Source organism: Chlorocebus sabaeus, chromosome 16, assembly GCF_047675955.1.
Source record: "Chlorocebus sabaeus isolate Y175 chromosome 16, mChlSab1.0.hap1, whole genome shotgun sequence".
NCBI classification, from domain to species: domain Eukaryota; kingdom Metazoa; phylum Chordata; class Mammalia; order Primates; family Cercopithecidae; genus Chlorocebus; species Chlorocebus sabaeus.
The window spans coordinates 9,322,893-9,336,257 of NC_132919.1; the positions used below are offsets into that span (position 1 = coordinate 9,322,893).

At 46.1% G+C, this 13,365-nt stretch overlaps 1 protein-coding gene across 1 annotated transcript in view; it reads right to left on the bottom strand.

The window, feature by feature from the left end:
* Positions 1 to 13,365, bottom strand: part of STX8 (syntaxin 8) — a 331,533-nt gene that overhangs the window by 215,958 nt on the left and 102,210 nt on the right. The window lies entirely within an intron of this gene.

A 13,365-nucleotide genomic window follows, 5' to 3' on the forward strand; every position in this document is an offset into this window, starting at 1 on the left:
GCTACTCAGGAGGCTGAGGCAAGAGAATTGCTTAAGCCTGGGAGGCAGGGGTTGCAGTGAGCCGAGATAGCACCACTGCACTCCAGCCTCGGTGACAGAGCAAGACTGTGTCTCAAAAAAAAAAAAAAAGTCAAATATTGATCACAAGATTGAAATATTCTGCTTTGAGACAGTTACCATATATGCTCCACATCTTCCTAAATGATTCTTAAACATCAGCAGCTGAAAGAGGCAATTATCATAAAGAGCAGTTGCTTTAGAAAGAAAGATTTTCTCAGGCACTTCTATAAATAGAAAGGTGTGGTGAGGGATGTAAATTATGATCTGCAATTGTGATCTTTCAATTATGACATGCAATTATCTTAGAAATTCAGCTACGATACCAGGCAAATGTTTACACCTATATCACAAATCTGCCGCTAGGAATAATCCTTAAAGTCTGAAAATTGGCTCCATGCCTTATACAGAGTAGGCTGAATAAATGATTGCTGAGCAACTTTAGCGAAATAGCACAAGAAGGGAGGAAAAGTACTGAAACAGGAGATCCAACCATGATCACGGGTCTCTAGTACTTAAAACACTGAGATTTCTTCAGGGCTCTAAGTGCTGAAAAATCTCAAGTATCTCAAGGGTGTGTCATAAATGAAGAGTGTCAGAAGTGAGCAGATCATAAATGTTCAAAACAAGTGTGGGAGGGACCTACATGCAAAGACTACCTCCGGAATATATGGTGTCCTCTGATGCCAGTCTCATCCTCTTTTTTTTTCGAGACAGAGTCTCGCTCTATCGCCCAGTCTGGAGTGCGGTGGAACGATCTCAGCTCACTGCGACCTCTGCCTCCTGGGTTCAAGCGATTCTCCTGCCTCAGCCTCCCGAGTAGCTGGGATTACAGGCGCCCGCCACCAGGCCAGGCTAAATTTTGTATTTAGAGATGGGGTTTCACCATGTTGGCCAGGCTGGTCTCAGACTCCTGACCTCAAGTGATCCGCCAGCCTTGGCCTCCCAAAGTGCTGGGATTACAGGCGTGAGCCACCACGCCGGGCCTCAAGCTCTTATACACACACTTTGGGTCACACCTTTGAGATTTTTAGGTTTTAATGTATTCTCCACCGTGAAGCTCTTCAGAATTATCCTTCTCCCCAAAGTCATCTAATTTTTCCTCCTTTCTCACCAAAAACACTTCCTCAGTAGTAGGCAGAAGATTATTACTTGAAGTTGCTTTTTTTTTTTTTTTTAACTGAGGAAATGTCAGGCATGTTATTTTCAGAGTGATTTAAACAGCTCTTGTGTTATAACTAAACAAAGAAAAAAGATGCTAAAATATTAATCATCCTGCCCAGCTGCCCACTGGGAATAGCTGAAAATGGCAACGTGCTGCTGTCTCCTGGCTTCGTGTCTACGTTACTGCCTGTGCAGCTCACAAACACTCCCTTTCCTGAACATATGGAGCAATCTCAGGAAGGAATTTGCCTCAGTGAACCCTGACTAGCCAATCAAAACCAGACGGTTCCAAGTTCGGTGACTAATATCAGGGATGAATTGTGCGTGGTGAAAAGGAAATTTTGTGTGCTGGAGAAATTTATACCCTGAGATCAGCCATATCACAGGTGTGCAGGATCACCTGGTGAAACTGAACTTGAGAAAAGGCGAGTTCAAACATTTCTTCAAGCAGCACGCCTGTCATCACAGAGAATGAAAAACTGAACAGCGCTATGCGGTATCTGATCACTCTAACAACAACAGCAACAATAGCTGTCTTTAGGGAGGACTTCCGGGACTGGAGCCGGGGCAGTCACTGGGCTGAGCCCTGCATATCTGCGATCCCATTGAGTTTAATCCTCACAAACTGTAAGGTAGGTGCAATCACCTCTGGTCTACAAACAAGGGATGAAGTCTGAGAAGATTAAGTGAATTGCTCTTGCTTGCACACCTAGAAAATGGAGGAAGTGGGTATCTCTGATTCCAAAGCCCTTGCTTTTAACCACCATACTCTTTTAGTAATCTTTTTTTTTTTAATTTTCAGATGGAGTCTCACTCTGTCACCCAGGCTGGAGTGCAGTGGTGCGATCTCAGCTCACTGCAACCTCCGCCTCTGGGGTTCAAGCGATTCTCCTGCCTCAGCCTTCTAAGTAGCTGGGACTACAGGCACCCACCACCACGCCCGGCTAATTTCTTTTTGTATGTTTAGTAAAGACAGGGTTTCACCATGTTAGCCAGGATGGTCTCCATCGCCTGACCTTGTGATCCGCCTGCCTTGGTCTCCCAAAGTGCTGGGATTACAGGCGTGAGCCACTGCGCCCAGCTATTTTAGTTTCTTTCCTTCTTTCGCATGCCCTGATATTCATAGGAAAGGTAAAAAGCTTGGAAATTAGATGGAAGGAACATTAAAACATAAATAGGTACTGGCTGTGTGGGATGGCTTGGAAAACATGGCGGACTGTTTCCCAAGAGCGGACTAAATTCATTAACCGCCCTGGGAGATAAGTACTACTTCCAAGATGAAAGGCATTTTTGGCTCTTGAGAAAGCCCAACATTTACACATTTTAACACAGGCATGGAAACAAGCACTGGAGAGACATTTGCTAGCTCTTCAGAATCCATACAAACAGCAAAAACTCAAGAAGAGTGCTACAGATTGCTAGCCAGTGTCATCTCAAAAGGCATAGTGATATTAAATCCCCAAACCCATTTCCAGTATCAAAAGTCACACAGGCCTGTGTCCAATATGCCCTCTTCTCATCAAACTTGGCCTGGTAGGGTTACCAGGACAGTGGCGTGGCCAGGCAGCTACATGAGAACCTGCAGAATCTCAATTCAACTAACCTTCACCAACCACCTCCGAAGCACAAGGCATTCTGATGACAATAACAATGCACACTTACCAGGCGTTTACTATATGCTAGGTGGTGTGCTAAGTCCGTTACATGCTTTTTTTTTTTTTGAGACGAAGTCTGGCTCTTGTCCCCCAGGTTGGAGTGTAGTGGCATGATCTTGGCGCCACCTCCCAGGTTCAAGTGATTCTCCTGCCTTAGCCTCCCAAGTAGCTGGGATTACAGGCATCTGCCACCACGCCTGGCTAATTTTTATATGTTTATTAGAGACAGGGTTTCACCATGTTGGCCAGGCTGGTCTCGAACTCCTGACCTCAGGTGATCCGCCTGCCTCGGCCTCCCAAAGTGCTGGGATTACAGGAGTGAGCCACTGCACCCAGCCCTTTACATGCTTTCAACTTATTTAATCCTCACAAATAAACCCTGTGAGGTGGGTTCTATTATTTTCCCTACTTTATAAATGAGATAACTGAGGCGTACAGAAGTTAAATAATTTGCCAAATCCTAGAGGCTTCCAGAGCTCTCAGCAGTGACCGGCTTCAGGACTCTGCAACAGTGTTGCAGAGGCTCCACTCTCCCCTTGGTTAAGGAACAGAGTGAATAGCCATCCACGCCCCTCCCTGACAATACCATGACTGGAGGAAACCAGCGAGGAAGACCTCTCCCTTCCCCTTAGGGAATGGGAAGCATGCTTGGTTAATCGAGAGAAGAGCATCCTGGAGAAACGCTTGCTTTGGAAAAGGAAGAGGAAAGGGGGAAGAAAAGAATACCACAAAGGTGACCAAACCATGGCTTCCACGCACTCTTGCTTCACCAAAGTGCAGGGGGCACCCTTTCCCCTGATGAGGGTGCTGTGCTGCTTAATCTGCTCTCCAGAGTGGCTCAGGGCATGGAAGAGAAACAAGGAACAACTCCAGGTGGCTGGGGACCAGGATCGCTTGCTCTGACCCTCCCAGTTGTTCCAGTTATGTCAAGAGCCTTTTAGCCAGCACAGCAACTACCATCTCCCACTATTTTTTTTTTTTACAAATGTTAGTTCAGAATGGATCTTGAAGTAGTGGGAGCTATAAGACAGATTCCAGTTGTTTTCAAACAAGCTGTAACTGAATAACAGTTTTTAAATATAGAAGGTCCTAAAATATATAGCTCCCACAATACTACACATGCAACTCTAAAAGGTCAAGGGGAAAAGACACAATATCACACATTTTTAATGTAACACAGCTATAGTTAGAAATAGGGTAGAAACAATATAGCGGGGTTTGTTTGGTTTTGGTTTTGGTTTTTGTGAGATGGAGTTTTGCTCTTGTCACCAGGCTGGAGTGCAGTGGCACGATCTCGGCTCACTGCAAGCTCCGCCTCCCGGGTTCAAGTGATTCTTCTGCCTCAGCCTCCCGAGTAGCTGGGATTACAGGCGTGCACCACCACACGTGGCTAATTTTTGTATTTTTAGTAAAGACGGGGTTTCACCATGTTGGCCAGGCTGGTCTCAAACTCCTGACCTCAGGTGATCCAGCCGCCTCGACCTCCCAAAGTGCTGGGATTACAGGTGTGAGCCACTGTGCCCAGGAATATAGTGGTTTTATCTCAAGGATTTATAAACATCTTACGAAAATGTTAGGAATGGGGTGATAATGTCCAGAGACTTGTGTTCCAGTTAACTCAGTCCCCATCCAACCCGGTTGATTTTCTACTCCATACCTAACAATCTTCAAATGCTTAAAACTGGTAGGTCAGCATCCCACGTGTGGCAGGCACAGAGACGCACCACACAGTTCCTCTTTCAAGGAAGGTCTTTTTGCCTCAGCTACTGGGAGTGTGCCTTCAACTGCCAGCCTCTCAAGGGCACAGAGCTGCTCTGCCCAAGGACATGGCCTTCCTAGGGTGTTCCCCATCCAATGACTGATCAAGACTGGGGCATATAAGCCCAGCAACATGAATTCAACGTGAGACAATCCTGAAGGCCATTTTGGCTCCTGCGCTTCCCAGGGGGCTGTCGTCAATGCCAGCGGCTCCCTCTGCCAATCCTGCTGCCCAGCTCCCTCCCACAAATGTTGATCCCATTGGTGCTCCTCACAGGCATCCTGCATACAAAAGCCCCTTAAGGCTGCTCCCCAGAGAATCCAACCAGTGCCTCAATGCCTCTATGGATAAGAAAAAGAAATTCAATTTTCAAGGTAAGTGGTACAGGTTAAGCCAGATGGTTAGAAAAAAAAGCTTTCATCGTTATGTTGGGAATTTTCCTCCTCTATAGGAGCTACACCTCCAACAGATGGTTAAAACTCAACCTAGGGGAAGGCTGGGCAGTTTAGCCGAGGTGATCATTTGCGTGGTTCCAAGGAGATAAAGGAGCACAGAAGAACTCTCAGGGAGGCACGTTGAGCTACGTGGTCAGCCTCCAATCTCCCTGAAGCAAGGTGAGTGCTGTCCTGACCCACTTTAAAGCTAGGTCATTAGATATATTCCCATTCAAATCTAAGTTCATGTCTGTTTCTCATCTGTCCATTTCATCTCTCTCTCTCTCTCTCTCTCTCTCACACACACACACACACACACACACACACACACACACCCCTATCCCTAAAAATGTTCCATGTCTCTTTCTCTTCCTTTCCATGGAAAACTAAGTCCTGATTACAGTGGTATTAGTCAGGTTACATGTTCATAAGTGATATAAGATTAAAAAGAACTAGGATCACCTTATTAATGTACATCCCAAATCATTGCTTCAAGGCCAAACTCTCCATGAGCCCATCCTAAATATATCTCCCATAAACGCAACCAGTTCTTCTTCCTAAAGCTCTCCGTCCGTTTCTGGCAAGAAAAAAGTACCAGAGAAAATCCTGTTTATAAAACAAAACAAAACAAAAAAGGCTACTCTTGGGCTCTTTGGTTGGTTGACAAAAGAAAATGGTAAAATGAGTCTTCACCTTATTGTCACCCCTAGAGATGGCCAAGTTTGGAATGAGTTTAGCAACATGAATCCTACACGAGCTAGGAGTGAATCCAGAAGCAGAGAGGAGGGTCACTCTTGGACACAGGACCTCAAATTATGCTGTTCAGATGACCCAAGGGAATACAGAAACATCTTGGAGGGTCTCCTAAATTCACTTGTTCATAGACACAAAACACTTATCACTGAAACATACTCTAAACCACTAGTTGTTAATTCTTCAGTACATAATCATTTTTTTTTAATTGTGCTTGTGGATTTCAAACTAACCAAATTGGTTGACAGAACTGTTTTACCTTGATGTCAATTCAGTTCCCCAACTACTGTTTGAAATGGTTAAAATAAAAACAACAACAAAAATAATAATAAAGAGTCCTTATCGCTGCATTCAAAATGTTTTCTCAAAGATTTCACCCTCCCAGCAGGACTGTCTAGATGGAAAGAGAAGGTCGTGTCTCTTCCCAAAATAAACTGTGGAGACCACATTACCTTCCGGTTCAAGCTCCTTTAAGGATTTGAAATCACTTGAAACAACCGCTCAGCAGTTTTAGTCCCTTTCTTATGCTGTCTTTCCCTGCTCAAGCACTTGGTTCTAATCAGACCACTTCCTTCCTGCTGCTTTGGTTTTTATTACCAAAGTTCTTCGGTCCTTTTCACCACCCCATATGCTAAACAACTTCCACTTTGAGAAGCACATTCTCAGAGAACTCTGAGGAGGAGCCAAGCTCAGCTAAAGGTCTTCAATAATGAATGAAACTGTGAAGAGTTACAATTTGTCTTAAGCAGCTTTCACCTTCTTTCTGTCTCCTTTTCCTTCTGAAGAGCATGCATCTAGTTTTCTCAGGAATCAAGCATTCTCATTCTTTCATTGATTCTCCAAACACAGGAAAAGTAACATGATAAATAAGTTATATTTGGTGTAGGCCTCTGTGCAGAAAAAGCTAACATAGCAGGCCTAACACCTAACTGCCTTTTCTTTTCTTTTTTTTGAGAGAGAGTCTTGCTCTGTCGCCCAGGCTAGGGTGCAATGGCGCGATCTTGGCTCACTGCAACCTCCGCCTCCTGGGTTCAAGCAATTCTCCTGTCCCAGCTTCCCAAGTAGCTGGGATTACAGGTGCCTGCCACCGCACCTGGCTAATTTTTGTATTTTTAGTAGAGATGGGGGTTTCACTATCTTGGCCAGGCTGGTCTCGAACTCTTGACCTCGTGATCCACCCACCTCGCCCTCCCAAAGTGCTGGGATTACAAGCATGAGCCACTGCGCTCGGTTCTAACTGCTTTTCTTAACAAGGCACTGCTGCCAAGGTGGGCCCTTCCCTGGCTGGCATCCGGGAGCTTGGATTTTGGGCGGGACTCACTATTAACTGATAAGAGTGGCAACCTGTGCCTAAACTGTATCAATGCTCTGTTTCATGCTGAATACCTGCTTTCCTTCTGGGAGCCTGGAATTTGGGTACATGCCAGACAGAGGGTGCCTAGGTGACCAACACCGTCAAAAAACCCTGGGCACGGAGCTGCTAATGAGCTTTCCTGGTCGGTAATATGTCGCACATGCTGTCACAACTCATTGTTGGCGTAATTCTGTGCACCCTGTGGGATCCCACTGGGAAAGGATGCTTGGAAGCTTGTACCTCGTTTCCCCAGGACTTCAACCAGGAGCCTTTTCCCTTTGCTGATTTTGCTTTGTATCCTTTTGCTATGACAAATCGTAATCATGAGGATAACTATAGTCAATTCCAGCTAGTCACAGTAATTATGTTTCATAAAGTCACCATGAACCCTGAATTAGCAAAGACTCAACTGATGTTCCTGAGGGAGACATGTACATCTATCTATACATACCCCACACAGATTATATTAGATCCTAAAAACAGCTCATCCTGGTAGATTCCTTTTGTTTTTTTTTTTTTTCAAAAGAAAAAACAAGGTTCTGAAGTGTTACATAACTTGCCTGAGACTGTCCCACTAAGAGGAGCCGCAGTTGGGATTCAAGCCTGCCTGTCTGGCCCCAGAGCCAGAGTGTCCATCCTCCGCTCATCCCTCTCTGAGGCCGAAACCAAAGTCAGAGCATCACCTTGTTCGACCTCGGCTGGGAACGTGCTTGTGGGGTGAGTCAAACCTTTTGCCACTTTATCCACGTCCCTGAGTAAATGCGGGAGTACTGCTAGTATTCACTTGGGGGTTTTAAGTACATTTTAGGGGGTAGGTGAGTATAAGCTGAATCCTTTGAGTCCTCTTAGCAAATCGCTAAACCTGGAGGTTGTTTTGGGGACCCCACCATAGCCTCCAAGGAGAGACCAAGTTTCCCCTTCCTGCAAAGGCACCGAGGAGGAGAAACAGTATGACTAGGGCCAAAGTGGCAAGAGGTAGAGCTTCCAGAGCTTCCAGAGCGACCTGCTCTTTGCATCTGTGATTACTTTGGCTGTTCCTTTGAGGCTCTCTTTGGCCTCTCTTTTTGGCTTGCTTTTTTGAAGTCCCTTCTCCAATTCAGCTGCTACAGTTGGATGGGCCTGTGGTAGCCTCCCTCTTGGAGGTCAAATAGGAACAGCGGTGAATGAAGTTCAGGGGAAGGAAGCCGGGTGAGTCACCCAGCCCAGCTGTCCCAGGGCCTGAAGAGAGATGGCCTTTTCCTTGACAAGTGCTTCCACAGCTTTGCCTTTGGAAAACCCTCATCCCTTTCTAGTTAGATGGCTTCTCAGCCTGGCTGCGTGGCCAGAGTCAAGATCAGTATACAGGCCTAGAAGAAAGAAGTCAGGGAGGAACTAGGGCAGAAGGGGCAAAAGGTCCTTGTGACTCAAAGCTGGCCAAACCCATCACAAGAGCTAAAGCTAGCAGCAAAATCACAGGAGAAACACCATGCATGTGTCTCAGGATCTTTTCTATTTTATTTTATTTTTTTGAGATGGAGTTTTGCTCTCGTCGCCCAGGCTGGAGTGCAGTGGTGCAAACTCAGCTCACTGCAACCTCCGCCTCCTGGGTTCAAGCGATTCTCCCGCCTCAGCCTCCCGAGGAGCTGGGACTCCAGGCGCCCACCACCACACCTGGCTCATTTTTGTATTTTTTTTAGTAGAGATGGGGTTTCACCATGTTGGCCAGGCTGGTCTTGAACTCCTGACCTCCAGTGATCTGCCCGTCTCGGCCTCCCAAAGTGCTGGGATTATAGCATGAGCCACTGCGCCCAGCCGTGTCTCAGGATCTTTTCTACACAGTTAGCAGATTCAAAGACTCTGGTTTCCTTACTGTAATATAATAAAAATATAGTCATCCCTTGGTGTCTTGGGGGATTGGTTCCAGGACCACCCCCTTCACAGACAAAATCCATGGATGCTCAAGTCCCATATATAAAATGGTGTAGCATTTACATATAACCTACATACATCCTCCCATATAACTTTAAATCATCTCTAGATTACTTATAATCCCTAATACAATGCAAATGCTATGTAATAGATGCTATGCTGTATTGTTTAGAGAATTGTGACAAGAAAAAAAGTCTGTACATGTTCAGTGCAGATTCAACCATCCATTTAAAAAAGAAAAATTTTTGATTCTCGGTTGGATTCATGAATGCGGAACCCACTGATACAGAGGGCCAAGTATACATATGTTTGGTCTTTACCCAGGTTCCTGGCACACAGCTTCAAAAACCTTTGGAATTTCCTGAGTGATAGAAGCATCTTTTGTTATTCATGATGAGTCCTTTTGGACTCCGGCTAATTTCTCTGGGGAAATTCATCTATGAACACATCAGATAATAACTCATGGTAGGCTCTTAGACAGTTTCCAAGAAAGGGCTAGTGAAACCAATGGGTAGAGGGCTAGAACTTTCAGGCCAACTCCCAACCCCCAGGGAGAGGAGGGAGGCTGGAGATCAAGGTCAGTCAAGTGGCCGATGATGTAATCAATCGTGCCTATGGAAAGGAGTCTCCATAAAAACCTTTGAACAAGGTTCAGGGAGCTTCTGGGATGGTGAACACATCAGTGTGCTGGGGCAGGAGTTGGAGGACAAGGAGAGAATGGTACATGGAGAGGGCACAGGAGCTCTGTACCATCACCCCAACCTCTATCTATACCTTGCCCTCTATACTATGCCTTTTCCATCTGACTGTCCCTGAATTGGATCCTTTTAATAAAACTGTAATAGTAAGTACAGTGCTTTCCTGAGTTCAGTGAGTCATTCTAGTAAGTTATCAAATCCTGACGGGGGGTCATGGGAACCCCTCAGTTTGTTGGTTTCTTGTTTTGAGATGGAGTCTCGCTCTGTCACCCAGGCTGGAGTGCAGTGGTGCAATCTTGGCTCACTGCAACGTCCGCCTCCCGGGTTCAAGTGATTCTTCTGCCTCAGTCTCCCGAGTAGCTGGGACTACAGGCACGCACCACCACACCCAGCTACTTTTTTGTATTTTTAGTAGAGACGGGGTTTCACCATGTTAGCCAGGATGGTCTCGATCTCCTGCCCTCGTGATCTGCCTGCCTCAGCCTCCCAAAGTGCTAGGATTACAGACATGAGTCACTGCACCTGGCAGGGAACCCTTCACTTTATAGCCAGTTGGACAAAAGTGCCTGGGGATACCAGGCACTTTTACTGCTGCTAATGGCTGGTATCTGAAGTTGGAACGGTCTTGTGGGATCAAGCCCTTAAAACTGTGGAGTCTGACACTAACTCTGGATAATGTCAGAATTGAATTGCTGGATACCCAGTTGATGTTGAACAACTGGTGGAATAACATACTCACTCACTCTCTCTTTCCCACCAGCCCCTGTTACTGTAATCTGGCCCCTTCCTATAGCTGAATGATGAATGTTCCAGAAAAAACCTGACTTTACACTCCCAGGTATTTAATGCCATAAGTGAATGAAAAATAACCACCTTCTATATCACTAATTATATTGTCTCATCACTAGAGAAATTCATCTGTGAGCATATCAGATGATAATGTGGAGATATCATTCAACTTACAGAAACCCTAGAAAACAACTCTCACAGACTATATTAAAAAACTTGTGTCCAGGCATGGTGACTCATGCCTGTAATCCCAGCACTTTGGGAGGTTGAGGTGGGTGGATCACGAGGTCAGGAGTTCGAGACCAGCACGGCCAACATGGTGAAACCTCGTCTCTACTAAAAATGTAAAAATTAGCTGGGCATAGTGGCGTATGCCTGTAATCCCAGCTACTCGGGAGGCTGAGGCAGGAGAATCGCTTGAACCCGGGAGGCAGAGGTTGCAGTGAGCCAAGATCATGCCACTGCACTCCAGCCTGGGCGACAGAGTGAGACTCTATAGAAAAACAAACAAACAAACTTGTGTTACTGAAGCCTCCAGAACACCAGCTGTTTTAGCAAAACGATTTCTATAGATACTATGACCTGGTAAAAAATGCAAAAGAGAGAGACTTTGAGCTCAAAACAGTAGAGAAAGCACACATGGTTGCCTCCTTCATTCCAAAGAGCACAATGAAATGGCAGTCAAGATATTTTTGAAAGAATAAATCCATGGGGGCACTGAAGACACGAAGAATCGTTATCAATGAAGACATCATTTTGGAGACTCTCTTGAAGAATAGAGTTGGGACTGTATTGACCAAAAAGCCAAAACTGGGGGTGGGGAACGGGTGAAACACAGCTGGAAATATATCAGGCTGCAGATAAGAAGCTCTTTCTTTTTGACGGAACCTTGGAGAGGCTCCAAGCTTAGAGTCAATGGCTATTGGCAGCCACAGGATGGCCTACAAAGAAGTGGTTATAAGGCAGGAAGCAGGGCATCTGAGTCGAGAGCTGTCTACAGAACAGCTGAGCCAGTCTGCCCACAGCCCTGCCCTGTGTACACTGCAGTCTGCAGTACTTGTTCCCAGCTGGAGCCCCCAGAACAGCCTTCTCTGGAGAGGAAGGTTTGCCTGGAGAGTGCCCATGGTGTTGGTGTCCAGGCTAGACAATGAGTCAAACAAGAGCTTCTGGGATAGACACAGGGGTAAAAAGAAATAAAACATATAAAAGATGTCACCCCAAGGTCAGAGTTCTCCTTATGTTATTAGTTTCGTTATAACAAATGGTCCTGAATCTGCTTGTGCCCTCTTTTACCTAACCGTATGTCCTAGAAAGAAACCTGTCGACTGGCATACCTTGCCCATTTACACAAAGTATACATCACAGCCTGTCTTCCCACTCAAGAAAGAAGCCTTGTGGGTAAATGAACCTGCCTAAATGGCCACCCACGGTGGCTCACGCCTGTAATCCCAGCACTTTGGGAGGCCAAGGTTGGCGGATCACAAGGTCAGGAGTTCGAGACCAGCCTGACCAACATGGTGAAATCCTGTCTCTACTAAAACTACAAAAATCAGCCGGATATGGTGGTGCGCACTTGTAATCCCAGCTACTCAGAAGGCTGAGGCAGAAGAATCGCTTGAACCTGGGAGGCGGAGGTTGCAGTGAGGCAAGATCGCTCTCCTTGTACTCCAGCATGGGCGACAGACCGAGACTCCGTCTCAAAAAACAAAAAACGAAATGAAACCTACCCGAATACAAAGAAAGCCTATTGCAGTTTCCTATACGAATCAACATGGTCCTTCCTTCATAAATGTGAAGAATCAATGAAGAATTAGCAGACGTAAGGAAAAGCCCGTAGCATGTGTATCAGTTTGTAAAGGCTGCCATAACAAAGTGCTACAGACTAAGCAGCTTAAACAACATTAACTTTTTCACAATTCTCAAGGCTAGAAGTCCAAGGTACAGATGTTAGCAGAGGTCGTTTCTTCTTTTCTTTTTTTTTCTCTTTTTTTGAGATAGAGTCTTGCTCTGTCACCCAGGCTGGAGTGCAGGGGCGCAATCTCGGCTCACTGCAACCTCCACCTCCCGGGTTCAAGTGATTCTCCTGCCTCAGCCATCCGAGTAGCTGGGATTATAGGCATGCGCCACCACGCCTGGCTAATTTTTATATTTTTAGTAGAGATGGGGTTTCACCACGCTGGCTAGGCTCATCTTGAACTCCTGACCTCAGGTGATCCGCCTGCCTCGGCCTCCCAAAGTGCTGAGATTACAGGCGTGAGCCACCATGCCCAGCCAGAGGTCATTTCTTCTGAGGCCTCTTTCCTTGGCTTGTCTTCTCCGTGTCCTCACGTGGCCTGCCCTTTGCATGTGTCTCTGTTCCATGTGCCTTTTGTGTGTGTGTGTGTGTGTGTGTGTGTGTGTGTATGTCTGTGTGTTTGTGAGAGACAGGGTCTCACTCTGTTGCCCAGGCTAGAGCACAGTGGTTCACTGCAGCCTCGACCTCCCGGGCTCAAGTGATCTTCCGACCTCAGTCTCCTGAGTAGCTGGTACTGCAGGCGTACACCACCACATTCGGCTAATTTTATTATTATTATTATTATTATTATTATTTCTTATAGAGATGGGGTCTCCCTGTATTTCCCAGGCTGGTCTCAAACTCCTGGGCCTAAGAGATCCACCTACCTCGACTTTCCAAAGTGCTAGGATTACAGGCACAAGGCACCGTGCCCGGCTTTAGGTTCCTCTTCTTAAAAGGATACCAGGCATATTGGACTAGGGCCCACCACGGTGGCCCCATTTTAGCCTAATTATCTCT